At 42.1% G+C, this 20,102-nt stretch overlaps 1 protein-coding gene across 3 annotated transcripts in view; it reads left to right on the top strand.

Moving 5' to 3' along the window:
- Window positions 1-13,056: 13,056 nt before the first annotated feature.
- The window catches only part of RALGPS1 (Ral GEF with PH domain and SH3 binding motif 1), a 777,507-nt gene continuing 770,461 nt past the window's right edge, over window positions 13,057-20,102 (top strand). For 2 of the 3 annotated variants that reach the window (XM_030207496.1, XM_030207498.1), the window contains exon 1: window positions 13,057-13,127. The gene's annotated coding sequence lies outside the window, so the exon portion shown is untranslated. The other variant, XM_030207497.1, reaches the window with a different exon arrangement.

Below are 20,102 nucleotides of genomic sequence, written 5' to 3' on the forward strand. Positions count from 1 at the left end.
TTGGTAGCACGGAATATTGCTGCTAATTGGGTTTTTGCCAGGTACTTGTGACCTGGCTTGGCCACTGTTTGGAAAACAGGATACTGGGCTAGATGGACCATTGGTCTGACCCAGTACAGCTATTCTTATGTGATCAACTTTGTGGAAGTACAGAAAGACCATTTGGTTCATCCAGTCTGCCAAGATTGAGACTGACTGTGTGTTTCTACTACTTACAGGAAAAATATATGTTTCCCATTGCCTAAATCATCACCAGCTTCCCTCCCCCTCCCCCTCCCCACCCATTCCCATGTCACTACAAGGTGGCACATCTCATCCACTGGAAACTGGAAACACAACATTGCTGTTCTGGAAAAGCACTGGGATCAGGAGTTTGCAAATTGCCTATACATGTTGCAGTTTATCCTATACATGGATAAATTGCCTATACATGTTTCATCTTATGAACTCCAGAAGAAAGTTCTCTTTGGCCCAAGTTTTACAGTGGATATCACTGTAATTTGAGTAACTGAGATTATACTCCACATACCCTAGTTTAGGAGTGAAGTTCATTACTATCAAATGTGCAACACTAACCTATTTGGAGACACTCCCCCTCCCCCAATGTCTCCCATCTGAGTTCACAAACCTGCTCCCAGCTCTGCCCGCCACAGCTGTCTCAAGTATGTCCCTCTCTGATTTTCTTCTGCCTGTTACCTTCCATTACCCCTATCATTGTGCTCTGGATCAGTTCAAAGCAATTTCAATTCTTTCAGAGCTTTGGTTGATGTCACCTCTGCTGGTGGGCTATTCCAGGCCTCATCCGCCCTTTCAGTTACAGAGTAATTGAACTACCCCTTCCTCCCTGTGCCTTCACATCATGACCCCTTGTCCTAGAATTTCCTCTTTTACTGAAGATTCCATCTTTCCCCCCTCTGCTTCACACTACTGAAAAGTATCTCAAGTATTTTGATAATTCCTATCACTGTTCTAAGCTACATCTACAGAAAATCGCACTTCAGCAAATCCAGCAAAGATGATCAAATACTGTGTCACTAGCGTATCAGCTTTTAAAACCGGTGATGGCCCTCTGTTTAAACTGGGTATTCAACAATTAAATCCCACAGTCTATGGAAAATCAATGATGACATAAACTACCAAAGCCAGTGAAGGAGTGGCCTAGTGGTTAGGGTGGTGGATTTTGGTCCTGAGGAACTGAGTTCCATTCCCACTTCAGGCACAGGCAGCTCCTTGTGACTCTGGGCAAGTCACTTAACCCTCCATTGCCCCATGTAAGCCACATTGAGCCTGCCATGAGTGGGAAAGCGCGGGGTACAAATGTAACAAAAAAAAAAAAAGACTATATTACATCCACCAAATAGCAAACTCAAACTTTACTTCTTGGATAACTATATTTGTTTAAAGAGGAAAGACTTCAGACTCCCGGTCTCGGTTTATCTTGCTATTAGCTAAACAGCTGACCGCAACGCTCAGCGTGATTTATTGTATACACCCGCTGGCGAGAATCTTCATTAGTCAAAATCTCTATGCTATATAAACAATATAAATTTATTCCTTTTCTACTATTAATGCTATACTTAGCTGTGGTAGTTGTGCTGGAATAATTATTAGTGTCCACTCCCAACGGCGAGCTCCCGCTTCACTCTCTGCTTCCTAAGGAGCCGGACTAAATTTCCTATCACAGCATCTACAATCATAAGCAGAAAAATATTGATCAGTCATCATTTAAGTAAAGGGAGTAATTGATTGACTCACTTACTTCTGAGTTCAGATTCACCTTCTACAACCACCAGCCTACTCTATAGCAATTTTTTACTTTACACCGGAAGTATTTAACTATTTCCTATCCATGCCCCACCTAGTGCTGTTTAAAGGGGAAGGCACTATATACGACTTTAAAGGAACACCTTCCATTCAACCTTGGTGTTTAAACCATTGGGAATCAAGGATCTCAGTCTATAAATCCAACGTTGTTCTCTCTGTGTAACTTGGCGATCACGATCACCACCTCGAATCTGTGCTGGAATATGATCAATCACCATACATTTCAGATCTTCAAATTTATGAGCATGTTGTATGCAGTGCTGCACCAAAGGAATGTCAATTCGCGAGTATTTCAAGTTATGTTTATGGTCGCTTAACCTATTTTTTAAAGGTCGTGTAGTTTTCCCCACGTATAATTTTCTACACGGGCATATTAAAATATATACCACGTGATTAGACTCACAGTCTGTATTATGTCTTAACTCGTACTCACGTCCATCTAATGGATTACAAAATTTATACGTGTTCAACATTAGAGGACAAAAAATACATTTTGTGCAAGAACGATGTCCTAGTTGTTCATTATTTTCATCTTTCTTTATTCCAGATTGAAGAATTTCTTTCAGATTGCGTCCTCTGGTGTATGCTATCCTAAGTTCTTGTTTATTGAACTCTGGATGGAGCTGCAAGATCTTCCAATGTTTTTTCAAAATTCTTACCGTATTGGTGGTGCTTTGCATATATCTTAACACACATATTTGATGCTTACTCGTATCTTCTTTCTTGCGAGTAGTCAGCAGATGTTCACGATGATTAAACTTGGCCCGAGTATAAGCCTGTTTAATAATATGGTCCGGATAGTCTCTAGACTTAAACTTATGTTTCATGTGTTTAGCGTGCTGTTTAAATTCAGGTAACTCAGAACATATTCTACGTGCCCTTAAAAATTGAGCAAATGGAAGGCTTTCTCGAGTGTTACGAGGATGGTGACTAGTGAAATGGAGCAACGTGTTACGATCCGTTGGTTTCACATATAATGATGTCTGTAACTTACCACATTGTTGTGTTACAAGGACATCTAAAAAATTAATTTTGGACTTAGACTGTTGCATCGTAAATCGAATATTCTGATCACGGGTATTTACCCAGTTATAAAACTGATGTAATTCTTCTAAACTCCCTTCCCATAATACAAAAATGTCATCTATATATCGATGCCAACACTTTACCTGTGTAACCCATGGATGATTATATGTGAAACCAACGGAATCTAACACGTTGCTCCATTTCCTCTTTAAACAAATACAGTTATCCAAGAAGTAAAGTTTGAGTTTGCTATTTGGTGGATGTAATATAGTAGTATAAGATAAGAGCAAACGCCAGTGAGAGTGGTCTACAAAAAAAAAAAAGACTGAAACATAGATATAAGGCTACCAGCATTTAAATGTATATATCAATTACTTCTTTTTTTCTGTTTTATTTTTTCTTGCTAAGATTACAGAGTGCCCTCAGCAACCACCACTGTTTACGGCAATATATATTTTTAATGCCACGTGGACATAGCACTTCTTTCATCGGGTCACTCTTGTTTTTTTATATGCTATAGCCTGTAATATAGTGCTTAATCTAAATAACTAAAAACATGAACTTATCTCTTAACGTTCTCTCCAAAATGCGCTGTGATACTTGAATTTTCTGCTTCACTCTTATCCACTTCTATCTGTGAACTAAATTTGGCTTCCCCTGGAAACGCCCGACTCCACGGGTTTCAACGAGTCTTTCATCAGGGACTTGGGTTAAAGCCGAACCAAGATTTAACGTGAAGCCTTCTGCTTTCTCAGATTGAATGCAGCGACCATTAGCACTCCTCAGCTGTTTAAAAGGCGCCCATCTATGTTTGGAACCGGAAACAGTTCTTGTGACATCACTGCAAGATAACGAGGGTTAATAAAGAGGAGTAATATATCATGAAAGGCCTTATAATCAAATCTATTAGTTCTTAATTGTATGCACTCAGTAGATCATTTGTACGAGCCGTCTATAAATAAACTCTTTGTCCCGGCACATAACTAAGTACCATATGAATGACTTCAGCAACCACTGCTTATTAAATCATAGTATTCCACTCAATATTTTAATTTAAACCTGAGGGATTGATAGTCTGCAATTTATATATCCATCCTTGTTCCCGGCGGGTTAGCACTGATATCCAGTCTCCCCCAGCCGTTGTCAATGGCACATGATCTATGATAAACTACTGAAGATCTGAAAACACGTGGTTATATTGTAAACAATGAGCCACAAGGGGAGCAGATAGATTTCTTGTATTCAAACGACTCTTATGTTCTGTTAGACGGGTTTTCATTTTTCTAATAGTGCGGCCCACATAATACAGCGAACACGGCACGGGCACTGGATTATGTATACAACAAATGTTGACTGACAGTCACATGTTTCAGAATAAATTTTTGCTGTAATCCAAGATGTGCCCACTGCTGCATCACTCTGGTTTGTTCACAAAATTGACATTCCCCGCAGGGTCCATGTTGACCTAGATCACTTTGTTGATCATGTTCCATATAAGAGGTATGAACCAAACTATCTTTTAAATTATGTCCACGAGTATATGCTATGCATATGAAGTCATTCATATGGTACTTAGTTATGTGCCGGGACAAAGAGTTTATTTAAAGACGGCTTGTACAAATGATCTACTGAGTGCATACAATTAAGAACTAATAGATTTGATTATAAGGCCTTTCATGATATATTACTCCTCTTAATTAACCCTCGTTATCTTGCAGTGACATCACAAGAACTGTTTCCGGTTCCAAGCATAGATGGGCGCCTTTTAAACAGCTGAGGAGTGCTAATGGTCGCCGCATTCAATCTGAGAAAGCAGAAGGCTTCACGTTAAGTCTTGGTTCGGCTTTAACCCAAGTCCCTGATGAAAGACCCGTTGAAACCCGTGGAGTCAGGCGTTTCCAGGGGAAGCCAAATTTAGTTCACAGATAGAAGTGGATAAGAGTGAAGCAACAAATTCAAGTATCACAGCACATTTTGGAGAGAACGTTAAGAGATAAGTTCATGTTTTGAGTTATTTAGATTAAGCACTATATTACAGGCTGTAGCACATAAAAAAACAAGAGTGACCCAATGAAAGAAGTGCTATGTCCATGTGGCATTAAAAAATATATTGCTGTAAACAGTGGTGGTTGCTGAGGGCACTCTATAATCTTAGCAAGTAAAAATAAAATAGAAAACAGAAAAAATAAATAATTGATATATACATTTAAATGCTGGTAGCCTTATCTATATTTCAGTCTTGGTTTTGGTAGTTTATAACCTCTGTTTAAACTGGCTTCTTAGCCCATCCATGCCTTCTCTTCAGAAGTTGATAATACTTTAATAGATCTCATTGGAGACAATGTGACTGACATAACCTTCCAAAGGATAATTCTTCAGAATTCATCAGTGCCTGTGACAACCTAACTGGAAGCTGCAGTCCTCACTGGTGACATCACAAGGTGTTGCCATGGAAATGCATCGCTCTAAACTGTGCTGCAGGAACAGCTGAATCGATCAGAAAGGCAAAGATCTGATGTGCGATTCAAAGAAGAAAAGAGGGGGGTTAATGAGGAAAACATGTTAGAGACACTGTCACAAGCTGGAGGTGGAACCCCAAACTAGCGGGACTGGTCTTAAACATGTCAGCATCGCCCCCTTGGGATCTAATGGCAGCTCCGGCTTGGAGTTAGTCTTGCTCCGGGATGGAGTACAGATACTTGGATCTGAGGACTCCCAGAGGTAAACAAAAGGCATGTATCTATTTGAGTGAATGTGGCCCTATCTGTCACTGGAATGGAGAGTGTCAGTGGTGCTACTGTGGTGGCTTCTCATATGCTCTATGCTCTATCTTCACACCATGAGGAATATTTTCTGTTATTTCACCAAATATATTTCACAAATATCAGCTCTTATCATGCTTCTGTCTGACAAGAATGTGACTATTTTGCATTATTTGCTTATTGTCTTTACTTGCCCCTCCCCCTTGTTGTATAGTATCTTGTGCATCACAAAAGTTTGTAAGCCTATTTTCTGTGAAGTTTTGGACTTTAAGGCGACTTTTTTAAATTGCATGCTTGGTACAAATTATATATCTAATTTTCAACATAACATTATAACTTATATTCTGATAAAAGCCACAATGAGTTCTAAGTGGATTACAGCTATAATGGATGACTAGAACAATACTAGCAAATGACATTCATAATAAGATAATCAAATAACTTCTAATATTTCATCCAATAATCATTTAAGAATAATAAAAAAAAACTGCTATGTAATTACTCTATATATCAAGAAGACATCCCTAAAACATAGTAACATAGTAAGTGACGGCAGATAAAGACCTAAATGGTCCATCCAGTCTGCTCAACAGACATTCATTATCAATTCATGATTAAATCAACAATGAACATGATATTATATACTTGACCAAGGTCTTTCTTTGGTGTCTCTAGGACATAGACCATAGAAGTACACCCAGCTCTGTCATATTTACAAAACAAGAAAGTTTTTAAATGTTTTAAATTTGTGCTTCTAGATCAATTGGAACTGGTATTATTTGGGCTAGGGTGCCATGAGACCCTGTTGGCCACTAGCCAAGGCTTTCTTCTACTTTTAAATGAGTACCTCCCACCCTCTCCCAATTGTCGCAATTCAGCCCATTCATCAGCATAACAGCAGTCTCAGATGCCAGAAATGATTGTGCTCTCCAGATCATAACTAATGTGGACCCTAATTCTGTTTGTGAGGTATTGCCATGGGCTTTTCCCCTCAGGAGTTGCACATTGCATCTACAGCATCTATGTCATTTATAAAAATGTCTGTACCACCCTTCCATTCCAGTTGGTTGTTGAAAGTGGTTTATAACCAATCAATGAACAAAACAATTAAAAAAAAACACAAAAAGAACCTCTCCAACTCAATCCCAAAAGGAACTATACTGTTAGTTCATACCCAAAATGCTATCAATATCAGGAAACAACCTAGCTAGAGACAGAAAGCAAAAAATCCTTTAGTTCCTTTTTTAAATTCCAAAATGCTGGAAGTAGCTGGCATTTAAATATTCAAATTTCTGCTTCTAACTATGCCCAAGGTGGATACAAACAGTATTCCTCTTACAATAAATACATCACTGAATTAATTTTGTATTGATTCTGAATAACATGGCAAAGCAGCCCCTAAACTTTAATACCCAAGTTCATTGTAGAAAAACCTCTTTGATTTGTACATTATGTATGGTGTGCAATATTCTCCTGAAAGTGGCAAGGCATTTTTTTTGTTTTTAATTGATTTGGTTTAAACTCTTTAGGGTCCATTAGGTGCATTAATGGATTTAGCCTGTGCTACATTACACAGAGTCCATTGTATACCTACTATTACTACTAATAGCATTTGTATAGCGCTACCAGATGCACGCAGCGCTGAACACTTGACATAGAGAGACAGTCCGGCTACATGGCACTTAGGGGCCTTTTTATTAACCGACGGTAAGTCCACTGCGGGCTTGCCGTGCACCAAACAGGAACTATTGCCGGGCTACCACAGCAGCCTGCTGTAGTTCTACTCCAAGCGCACGCCATTTCCGGTGCTACAAAAATATTTTCTATTTTTGTAGCACTGATGTTTACCTGGTGGTAATAAGTACATAAGTATTGCCATACTAGTACAGACTGAAGGTCCATCAAGCCCAGAATCCTGTTTCCAACAGTGGCCAATCCAGGGCATTGCCCAGTTACCGCCGGGTTAGCGTAGGAGCCCATACTGCCACCTCAATGGTAGTTCACTTACTGCATGGCCATTTCTTAAAAAAAAAAAGACAGCCTTTTACCCGCTGTGGTAAAAAGAGACCTCAGCGCGCATCAAAAACACATGCTTACGACAGTAAGTGTGTAGAGTGTAGCCTTAGCCTCCTGTGGTTTTTTCCCAGTCCCAGCCCAAACCCTAAACATTTTGTACCCGGCCAGCTCTCTTGCTCCAGCGCACACTCTAGGCAACCGCCTAGGGTGACCCAAAAGGTCAAGGATTACACCACTATTGATTTTTCTGCAAACGTGTGGATAAAGGTGAGCCAGTCGACATTGTGTATCTGGATTTTCAAAAGGCATTCGACAAAGTACCTCATGAAAGACTATGGGGTAGGAGGTAGTGCTCTATTGTGGATTAAAAACTGGTTAAAAGATAGAAAACAGAAAGTAGGTTTAAATGGTCAGTATTCTCAATGGAGAAGGGTAGACAGTGAGGTTCCCCAGGGGTCTGTGCTGGGACTGCTGCTTTTTAACATATTTATAAATGATCTAGAGATGGGAGTAACTAGTGAGGTAATTACATTTGCTGATGACACAAAGAGGGGCATAATCGAATGGAGCGCCCAAGTTTTCATGAGGGTATCCTCGCAGGACGGCCCCACAAAGGGGCAGGGAAACCCGTATTATCAAAACAAGATGTGCTTCCATCTTTCGTTTCGATAATACGGTCGGGGACGCCCAAATCTCAACATTTAGGTTGACCTTAGAGATGGTTGACCTAAATGTTGAGATGGTCGACCTTAGAGATGGCCGACCTTAGAGATGGTCGTCCCCAGTTTTCGGCCATAATGGAAACCGAAAACGCCCATCTCAGAAACGACCAAATCCAGGCCCTTTGGTCATGGGAAGGGCCAGAATTCAGAGTGCACTGGTCCCCCTGACATGCCAGGACACCAACCGGGCACCCTAGGGGGCACTGCAGTGGACTTCACAAATTGCTCCCGGATGAATAGCTCCCTTACCTTGGGTGCTGAGCCCCCCAAAACCCACTCCCCACAACCATAGCCCTAAGGGGTGAAGGGGGGCAACTATATGTGGGTACAGTGGGTGTCGGGTGGGTTTTGGAGGGCTCACATTTACAACCACAAGTGTAACAGGTAGGGGGGATGGGCCTGGGTCCGCCTGCCTGAAGTGCACTACACCCACTAAAACTGCTCCAGGGACCTGCGTAGTGCTGTCATGGAGTGGGGTATCACATTTGAGGCTGGCATAGAGGCTGGGAAAATTTTTTATTAAGGTTTATTTTAGGGTGGGGGGGATTGGTGACCACTGGGGGAGTAAGGGGAGGTCATCCCCGAGTCCCTCCAGTGGTCATCTGGTCAGTTCAGGCATCTTTTTGAGGGTTGGTCGCAAGAAAAAATGGACCAAGTAAAGTCGGCCATGTGCTTGTCAGGGATGCCCTTCTTTTTTCCATTATCGGCCGAGGACGCCCATCTCTTAATCACACCCCAGTCCCGCCTTCGCTATGGTGCCGACATAAATAATACAAAAAATATAAAATTTTCTAGCTGGTGGAACAAAAGCACATCAAGGGAAAAAACAACAACAACAAAGAACCACCACACTCCACAGAAGATAAACCAGTAGGGAAGAGTAAGTATCAGGAGAGAAAAGAACAACAGGGAATTTTGTTAATATCATATGAGAAAAAATATCCTACTACAATTTATTTTACAATGGCTGATGTGCCTTTGTACACCAACAAAGAAGAGTGGAGATGGCATAGGGGTAGAAGGAATTATCACAGGAGCCTAAGTGGCAGATGAATCTTTATTAAATAAAAAGCCTAATGACTGCATGAGGGGTCTTTAGGCTGTAGATGGATTTGAAAGAATTGGTGGACCAAACACGTGGTGATACTGAAGTGTTGAGCTGCTGATTTGTCTGAGAGAGCTATAACACTTTTCTGAGATGGGCGTCCTTGGTTTCCATTATCGCCGAAAATCAGAAACGACCAAGTCTAGGGACGACCATCTCTAAGGACGACCTTAATTTCAAGATTTGGGCGTCCCCGACCGTATTATCGAAACAAAAGATGGACGTCCATCTTGTTTTGATAATACGGGTTTCCCCGTCCCTTCGCCGGGATGTTTTGTGAGGACGTCCTCAACAAAACTTGGGCGTCCCTTTCGATTATGCCCCTCCACATATACCAATTTGCACTAATGGTATTAAAGTAGTTTACATTTAAAGAAACAACACACAATAAAAGAAAAATCTCACCAAAGTAATGAACCATTAATCAGACAATGACCATCAGACAATGACTATGTTTGTGCAGCGCTGCGTACGCCTTGTAGCGCTATAGAAATGCTAAATAGTAGTAGTAGTAGTAGATTAGTGCTGTGGTGTTAAGTGTTTCTGATTATTGTTAGTGGAAAGCAGTGTTTATTTTGCTACTAGGTACTGCTTCTTCTCTAACGCTTTTTGGTGCTGTTAGATGTATGCAAGCCTGTACAGATGCACATATGAGACAGTGCCTTGCTTTCTAATATAATAGATATACAGGTGTGTTAAAATATGCAAATACATGACCATCCAGAAAGATGATAGACTATTGTAGCCTTAGGGGAGATGAAAGGATAGTATTATCTGCCACTATTTTCTCTGTTTATGTGTAAGAAGTGAATGAATTGTATTGAGAATCAAGGTAGCCCAAAGTATGATAGTTTTCATTCTCTAACAAAATCAATAGATAATCATTATTTTATCCTTTTCTTTTTGTCCATAATATCTAGTATGCCTGTGTCTGGGAATGGAAGATCAAGTGAAAATGAAGTGGGTTTCTTAGGGGCCCTTTTACTAAGGTGCATAGGCGCCTGCGTGCATACAACACGCATCAAATTGGAACTACCGCGTGCCCTGGGTGGTAATTCCATTTTTGATGTGCGTCCAAAACACACGGCAGAAATTGTCTACCTCGTGACTCTTACCAGACAGTAATCGGCAGTGTACGCGTGTTGACGATTACCGCCCAGTTAACACGTGAGACCTTACCACTAAGTCAATGGGTGGTGGTAAGGTCTCATGCTGAAAATGGATGCACACTGGTTTTAATTTTGCTGCACGTCCATTTTCAGCCACAAAAAAGAGGCTTTTGCAGGCGTGGAGAAAAATGGACCTGTGCTCATCCAAAACATGCACCTACACCAGTGCAGGCCATTTTTTTGCACACCTTAGTAAAACAGCCCCTTAATGAAGGAGGCATTAAAGTGTGTTTCTGCCTCTTTTTGCAAACAGAAACCACCCTTTGTAACTGAAATTATTTTTTAGTAAAATAAACTCTAAGCACAACTTCCAAGAGGACATTATTGTTGCAGCCTGGATGAATGACCATTAGTGCTTAAATAAGTAACTGCTGTTACAGTGTTGAGGTTGTAACTATATAACGAAGAGTTTACAATGGGCTGCCCTAGATGTTAAAACCAGCTGCCAGCATGTGATCAGTTCTTTTTTTGTGGAGAAGCATTGTTGATTTTGGGTCTCATATCTTAGTGCTATAAACAGAGACTTTCTTTAGGGTTCCACCCACAGATTGGTGGCACTGATGGCAATGGCTGCCCTTACTCTCCCTGTCTCTTGATTTTGCACTAGCTTTGTTGAGGTCCTAGTAGTGTACTAGAGATGAATAGTAAGGAGCATTAGATAGTGCTGAGGGTGTATCAGTGGTGTAACTGCCTTGGTATTTTGGAAGAACCTATGATTATGTTACAGCCCTGTTTAAACAACCTTATTGACTGCCATTCTCTTACTGTATTAAGATCCTGGTGTTGGCATATATGGGCTTTTCACAAGGGGGCTCCCACTTGCCTTTCCAATTTATGAATACTGTACTCTCTGGCTAGGGTTCTGTGGGCCCAATGTCATAATCGATTTTGCAATTCCTTCTTCTAAACCAAGGCACAATTGGGCTAAGATGCGTAACACAGTGTTTTTATACTTAGTGCTAGACTTATAGAATACATTCGTCACAATATCTTAGAACTGAGACAAATGTTAAAAAGTTTAAAATTGGGTTAAACATATTTGTTTTCTTTGGCTTTTAATGATCTGTGAGTTGTTTTCAGTGGAGCCAAACTGGTTGAGGGTAGTAGGTAAGGCTGTAGACATGGATTAATGACAATATCTCTTGTTACATTGTAAATGATCTTTGTTTGTTCTTTTGAGTAGTTTATTTGTATTTTTGTCAATGACCTTGTTTTATTGAGGTGTTTATCACTCTTCAAGAAAAATCAGACATGTTGTTCTGAGGTTGCTGATTCCACCATGATGGGGTGTGTGTATATGGGGAAGGGAGTTGGGGTACAGAGATAGGTTTGGGATGGGTTGTAGTAGGGGACGGGTGAAAGTGTACATGTGGGGGTGTATTGGAATATAACTGTGGGTGAGGATGAAGCTAGATGAGGGAAGGGATTTTTTTCCTTTCATTCTTGTCTTCAGTTATCGGGTCAAGGCATGGTACAGTAACTATTTGCCTGTCAATGCAGCCCTTATAATCTAAATTTGTAGCTAAGGCAATGGAGAGTTATGTGATCTGCGCACAGTGGCAGTGGAACAGATTTTTTTGTTGGACCCTAAGTTCTCTAATTACTGATATTATATTGGATAAAACAGTAGCTGCGTCATAGCCCTTCTGAGCTACCCTATTCCACAAGATCATTTAGGGGTGCATTTTCAAAGCACTTAGGGGGTCTTTTCCAAAGGCATGCCAGCGTTTTTTAGCACACAGTAAAAATAAATGTGCACTAAATGTTAGAGATAACCATATATATATTCGTACCGGTTTCTTTAGCATTTAGTGCGTGCAGTGCCTTTGTAAAAGACCCCCTTGGACTTTCACAGTTCCACAGGTTAACTTTGTAAGTCTAAGTGCATTGAAAACACGTCTCAAAGTGCCATAATGGTTCTAACCATTATACTACTCCTGTTTAAGTGGCAGAGATAATAAGTGCGCAGCAGACTGCATTCCCTCAAGCAGCATTTACTAGGCATCCATCCATCCTTCTTTTCTGACCAGTTCGAGGTTCAGGCTGCTTCTGTCTTTTTTTGGGTAAGTGATCTTTGACAGATGTTCCTGTTCTTGTATTTGTTCTGTTTTTCTTTCTCCTTTCCCAAGGGAAAAAGCCCCGAACCTAAATCACATGAAAATAAGTAAAAGAAAAAAAAATAACAGCGATTTAAGCTTAGATAAGATATAGTAGAAAAGAAAAAAAATAATAATAATATTTCCATATAATCCGTAATATACAACCACCCACAGACACATGTAGAGTGCCACCTGCAGCGCTTTTCCACAGCCCAGCCCTGATTTGCGTAAGACCGCCTCCGGGGCGCCACCATTGGTCAGTTGAGACCCGGGCTGGGCCGGACTGGCAGGCCGGTCGCTCGGTCGGTCGTAGGCACTTCCTGGAGCCCCGGCGCAGCCCTCCCCTCCCTCCGGGAGCCGCAAGCTGCGGCCGTGCGTCGTTGATCGCCGTCTGGCCCGGGAAGGTGAGTCCTGCTGCTCTTCCTCGGTGACAGGTGCGTGGGGAAGGGACGGAAATCTGCCCTCCCCCTTCTCCCATCACCATCTGCCAAGGCCTGATTAAAAGGAGAATGCATTTTCGTTATGTACGTATCAGAGGACGCTGCTGCTTGCAACAATGCTTTAATCCTCTGTCTTTTCCCCCTACCATATTAAATCTTATTTAAACCGGAGACGGATTTTTAGGCGTGCATAGCATGAGGATCTCAGACTAGATAGGACGTTTGAATGCTCACGTAAACCGAATCAAAAGCATTGCCAATATCGCCTGGTAGAAAAGATGAACCGGATTCCCCCTTTTCTCTTTCCTGACCCATGGCAGAGGCCTGTGGAAAAGGCTTTTGCAGTTAGATCTTGTGAATCAGTGTGATATATATATATTGCTTGATTAGCTAACGTATTACTAAGAGGTAAGTGCGGGCTGCATATTACATTTAGCTGTCGATATGGCAGAGATGTGACCTGGTTTATGATATACGTGCATGTAAGGATTGAAAAACGAGGACAGTGATTAAAGTGCGTTTAGTTTTCCGTTTCCAGTATTAGAAAATAGATTCATTGCCCACTGCAGTGCTTAAATAATAATTGTTTGACTTTGCAGTGGGTTTTGTTTAATTTGTGCCTATTTTTGTAGAAGCATATAATTTACGTTCAGAGATGGAAATGTTCCCTGTGTGCCGTGGAAGGAATTTTATATTTTCTAAGTTGAATAAAGAAAAAGGGATCAGGTCGGCTTTTTTCGGTACCCATGGTTTTCACTGCCTCCTACTGCTGTTGAAGCTTTCATTATTAGTGTTAATATTTTAGATGCGTGTATCTATATAGACAGGTAAAGATACACGTATTTAAAATGGCCACACTTTTGAAGTATTAGTGTGATTAGTAAGAGAAAGCAGATATGTCTATGCATTTGTTACAGAGGTGATTATTCTGTATTTTACAATAGTGGATCATTCACATGGACACAAAAAGGACTTTTATTGTAAAGCACAGTGTCCACTTACAACTGGAATGAACCTGTAAACATCAAAAGCGATGGATCAGGCTCCACTTTCGTTTTCAAGGTGAATAAAATAAAATTCCCAAAGAAATCCCCCTGTCAATTTGACTAAAACAATCCTTCCCCCTCCCAAACACACCATAGGGGAATTCATTGTTTGTAAACGTGATCCTGAACGACTCTTTGTCAATATTTTGGTCTTGTGGGCAGAGAACAGTAATCAAATCCGGGGAAGCTGGAGAGCAGGTGTCCTGCTGCGCTTCCTTATCTGCCGTCAGAGTCGACTCCGGAGCGCCTTTTCTTGCTGAAACCAGATGTTCGTGTGTGTATAGTAAACACGTTGATTTAAACGGAAGCTATGGTCATCGCAGGCTGCCGCCTCTTTTCTGCTTGGGGTTTTCTGTGCCAATCTTGCACTCTACCCATTCATGAGAAGGGGTGGTAGGCATTGCTGGAGAGATCATGTTGCAATCGGATTCTTTGTTTACAGTACACGTTGCAGCAGAGGTATGCAGATACCTATCTCAGCGCTGCAGCTTTTGACCCGGAATAGACGTCAGAGGGCTGCACTGTGTACCTGTGGCTTTATAGGTAGGCAGCTTTGTGTACTGTTTTCCCTCGCTTGAAAATATAGCTCTACATGTTTAAACGCATAAGCAACTCCATAGTCCTTTACCCTGGTGAATAGAGCGCAGTAATAAAGACGTTTAGTTTGATTGTTGAGAAGACAGCTATCAAGGAACCTGTCTCCACTTTCCAGTTGTTCCTATTCCCATGGCAGAGTACTCCCTCTTTATGATGGCTCAGTATTAGTACTGAAGTAACTTAAGGTATCTTAAAGCTCAACGTGCCTGAATTTTTTTCTTGTCCAATGATCATAAGGAATGTTTTTAATTGTTGGGGGTTTGTGTATTGATTATGGATTCCCAGCTGTGTGCTGTTGTGGTGTATCTCATCCATCTTTGCTAGAACAGCACAGAAATAAGGATTAATATGTTTTAAAAAATGTAAGATGAGACCTCATTTAGGTGATACTGTTTTGAGAATTAACATTTTCTTCTTTAGGTCTACATTGAAATGAGAAAGTCAGAAAATAAAGTGAAGTGTAAAATACATTATCTCATCTGTAACTAAGATTCCAGCTAGAACAGAAACATTGACACTTATTAAATACAAATCAACGTTAGCACGCCAGTCTTATTTTAAAATGACAACTTATTTCATTTCTCATGACTAGGATTATGGAACAGAAAGTATTATGGAATGTAATTTTGAAGTAGGAAGGGCAAGTAGGTGCCTAATTTGGGACTGTTTTATAAAGATAATGTAGGTGTCAATGTGTCTTGATTAAAAAAGAAAGAAACCTCACAGAACCTGCAGAAGTCATGTGTGTATTTACATCTGTTGATCCTTAGTGGTAGCATCGCAAGATTACTTCTAGGGATCGAAGCCACCATTTTGAACCCACAGCCTTAAGAGCAGGATTGACTATGAATTACTCTTATTTTCACTACATCACCAGAGACCCACAGTAAGAGCCGAGGGGCTGGGGTGGTGATTGTTGGTCTTTCTGGGGCAGGGGCAGTGGTGGACCTGGGCTATAGAAGACTTTTAAGGGTGTGGGGTGGAAAGATCTCATGCTGCAGGGGTATGCGGGAGAATCAAAAAAAATTTTTTTGAAGCTGTTCCCATGCACTTTCAAGGGTGTGTCTTCCCCATGTGCAGATTTTTTTTTTTTTTAATTGCTGCTCCTACTGGAAATAGTAACATAGTAGATGATGACAGAAAAAGATCTGCACGGTCCATCTAGTCTGCCCAACAAGGTAAACTCATATGTGCTACTTCTTGTGTATACCTTACCTTGATTTGTATCTGCCATTTTCAGGGTACAGACTGTAGAAGTCTTGCCCAGCACTAGCCCCGCCTCCCACAACCCCACACATGAAACAAAGCAGTACAATACACACACAGTTGTGTACCTATCTTACAAGAGGCTCTGCTTTTCACTGAGGGCGTCTTTTACTAAGGTACACTCACATTTATAGCGTGCGCTAAAATTGTGGGTGCGCTAAATGTTAGAGACACCCATAGCAATGCATTGGTGTCTGTAACATTTAGTGCATGCCAAAAATGTGAGCACGCCTTAGTAAAAGACCCTCTGAGCCACTTATAAAATAATGTGGAAGTTTTGCACTTTGACCTGAACATGTGAATTCCTCGCTCCACATCCTTTCTAAACAAGGCTCTGCATTCATATACCATGGGGTAATTCCATAAAAACCCTTTTCTGCAGCTAAAACACAGTTTAGCCTTGGAGACAGCTTTATAAAATTACTCCCTAGAAAGTTAGGTTTAAAGCACTAGGGGGCAGATGCACTAAAGCTAAATGAGCCTTTAATGACTCTCCAACGAGGAAAATTTGATCCGTTGCATGCATCAAAGGGCTTTTACCGAGGAAGCCAGCAGCTAACGAAAACGGAATGGAGATGAGCAATTAGTGTGAAAACCCCATTGAAACGACATGCACTAACCTTTTCCGATTGCCTTTACGCAGGAAAAAGGCAGGAAATCTAACGAGAGGTCTGGACCTCTCGTTAGGACAGCTCTGTGCCAGGAAAAAGTGTAAAGTTAAAAAAACAAACAAACTTTGAGCCAATCCCAGCGCATTAGCAGAGCTAAAAGCGCTGTGATTGGTCCAAAGGACCTCAGAAAACTCATCAAATAAAAAAATTAAAAAAGGGTCGGGAGGGGGCAAGGGCGCTCGTCCGAGGCGTCCTGTACGGACGGCCTTGCCCCCCCCCCCCGCTGCTCCCCACTTTCCGCCGCTCCCCCCACCCCGAAAAAGCAAAATTCAAGCAGCCCCTGCCCCCCTCCCTTCCTCACTACTCTCTCACCTCAGCTCCGCCTCCCGACATCCTCCGTCCTGTGCCCCGCCCCCTGACGGGGGACGGGCGGGCCCAGCAGGAGAAAGACGCGCCATCGAAGCTGGGCGAAGGCAGGCATCAGCTGTCTTCTTGCCCGTGCAGCGCCTTCGGACAGAGGAGAGAGGCGCTGCACGGGCCCGGTAAGAGGGAGGGGGGCCCGATGGAGGAGGGGAATGGCGGCGACGACCCCAAAAGGGGGCGGGGCACAGGACGGAGGATGTCGGGAGGCGGAGCTGAGGTGAGAGAGTAGTGAGGAAGGGAGGGGGGCAGGGGCTGCTTGAATTTTGCTTTTTCGGGGTGGGGGGAGCGGCGGAAAGTGGGGAGCAGCGGGGGGGGGGGGGGGGGGGGCAAGGCCGTCTGTACAGGGCGCTCCTGATGAGCGCCCTTGCCCACTCCCGACCCTTTTTTTTTATTTTTGTTTTGATTTGGGAGCCATGTGCTTTTGATTTGACTGTGTTTTGACTGTTTGTGGCATGCGCAGAGCAGCTAACATAACGCTTGGCTGCTCTGCGCATGATTTGGGGGCCGATTAACGATGTGTATTGTGATTCTTTGATACATTGTACGTTTCTATACCGATCTGAGCATGTGTGACTTTTTTTTTTGGTGCATTCTTCGTTTTTTAAAAATCGTTAGGGCCTTTAACGATTTTGATTTTTTTACGTTTGCTTGATGCATCTACCCCTAGGTTGTAGCCATGGGACAAGAAGGTCAGAGCTATGTGTTCTCACATATTGAGTGTGGGATTGCTGCATTAATTTTATTTATTTATTTGTTACTGTATTGTCAATTGTATTGACAGTAACAATGTGTCAAAGCCGTTTCAGCCCCAGTAATACTTAGTTTGTGGCGGCAGATAGGAACCGTGAGATCCATCCAGTCCAGACTCCAGTCTCATTCCCAGTTCAGTGCCATAGACCCCAGTTCATTTTTTTAAATTTTACCTACTCTTCTGTGCCGTAAGAAATCATAGAGCTGGCAAGTTGACCAGTTCCAGAAGGGAGATTTTAGGATAGTCCTGGGTTTCTGACAGTCCCTTCGTGTTTTATAATGGGCCGTGGTTTCAGTGGATAGAATAGGGACCACAAAGCCCATACTGCTGTAGGGGGTAACTTTAAAACCGTGGCCAGAGCTGCCAAGTTACCTAGTTCCAGGCAGCTGAAGTCCTCCGTATTTATCCCAGGCCTTTTAAAAAAATAATGCCATTACAGGTTTGTTTGTTTTTTTTAATCTCCACCACCTCCAACTTGGAGGTGGGGAGAGGTGCATTGCCCACTCTTTCTCTGTAGAAATCCCTTTTCATGTCACTTTGACACACCCATGAGCACCTCCCCCCCCCCCCCCCCCCAGGCCTGTGTTAAATCCTGGTGGTCTAGTGGCTTAGTTGCAGGAGTGATCCCCAGTCACTCCTGCCCCTGCTGTCAGCATCATCAAAATGGCTGGCAAGAACGTGAAACTCCTTCTGAAGATCTCGGCAGCCATTGTGATGATGGAGGCGGCAGCAGCAGGAGTGTCTGAGGATTGCTCCTGCAACAGTTAGGCTACTAGACCACCAGAGTTTATGATAGCCCTGGGGGGCGGGGGGATATGGGTCCGGTTGGGGGGAGGGCATGCCGATTTTGGTCAAAACCGAAAACCCGATTTGGGTTAGCCACAAATCCGGACAAGCTATCTGGATAGTACTAGTGCAGCCACTTGAATATCCTAATTTTTTTACCAGCATTAAAAAAAAAAAAAAAAGCCAGCTACTGCAGCTGAATATTGGGGAGGGGAGAGGATGCAATTTTAACACATAATACACGAAACAAAACAATACAATACAAAAATGCTAATCCCTGTTCTCTGGAGTACAGTTTCCTCTGACAGATGTCTGCTTCTGGTCAAGCCCGGCCTATCCATTACACAGACTAGGTAGTCGCCTAGAGCAGCAACTTCAGGGGACGGCGAGCGACGAGCAGCTGCAGTCAAAACTTAACAGCTCCCAAGAGGCACTGTAAACTCAAAGAACCATCAGTACATATATTTCCTAGCTGAGAGAATGGTCACATTTCAAATAACTATTGACCTGGATAAATTGCTTATGGAAATTGTTATCTTTGTGTGTGTGTGTGTGTGTGTATATATATCTATACATCCATACACAAAATTTAACATTTAGAATATTACAATTACTTATTTTTTAACTACTGAATAGATATAATACTATACAGTAGTAATAAGTAGTCAAGTACAAAGGAGTTTAAAGTCTTGCGGGCACCTGAGGCAGTGGGAGATGGGAGATGTGCCCAACCTCACAAGGAGCAGAAACAGGATTCGAATTCTGGCTTCCCTGGTTCTCAGCCCATTGTTCTAACCACTTTGCATTTTTACAGGATTGTTTCAACATGATCTTCCTAGAACAATCATGATTGTTGAGTTGAATTATTAAAATCCCAGGGGACATCTAGAAGCCTGAAATTAATTGAGGGGGGAGGATGCAAAGCCGAAGGGTCACCTAAAGCTCCTAATATCATTGCCTCAGCCTGCTTCTTGTGCATTAATGTCATTGAAGCTTTTGATTGTCTGTCATATCCCCCTCTGAGGCACATTAAATTTAGGTTCTTCATAGGGCTTTGCATCATATTAATAACGCTACGCTGTCCCACCTCTATCCTGTTTAATTCATTATCCCGGCTGCTGCTTTTCTTGTTAAGATTTAAAAAAAGAAAGTGAAGATGAAACGTGTAATTATCTCTGTCAGGAGGAGAATGCTTCTGCTAGTGGACGTGACATGAGCATCTGTTTATGGTGATCTCTGTTTGGGAGGTGCTGCTGTTGAACACTGTGAAGTAACTGTTATTTGTCTGAACAATCCCACTTTGTATTTGTACACAGAGACAGACACTTTCTGTACCACAGAGGAATAATGGCCAAGCTCAGCTGGAGGGAATTGAGCCCCTCCAGAGACATTTTCCGTATTTTTTGTGTTGTGCTCTTTCATGCATAGATTTGATATTCCGGGTTGTATTACCTTTCTG

This window comes from Microcaecilia unicolor, chromosome 6, assembly GCF_901765095.1.
Source record: "Microcaecilia unicolor chromosome 6, aMicUni1.1, whole genome shotgun sequence".
In the NCBI taxonomy this organism is placed as follows: Eukaryota; Metazoa; Chordata; class Amphibia; order Gymnophiona; family Siphonopidae; genus Microcaecilia; species Microcaecilia unicolor.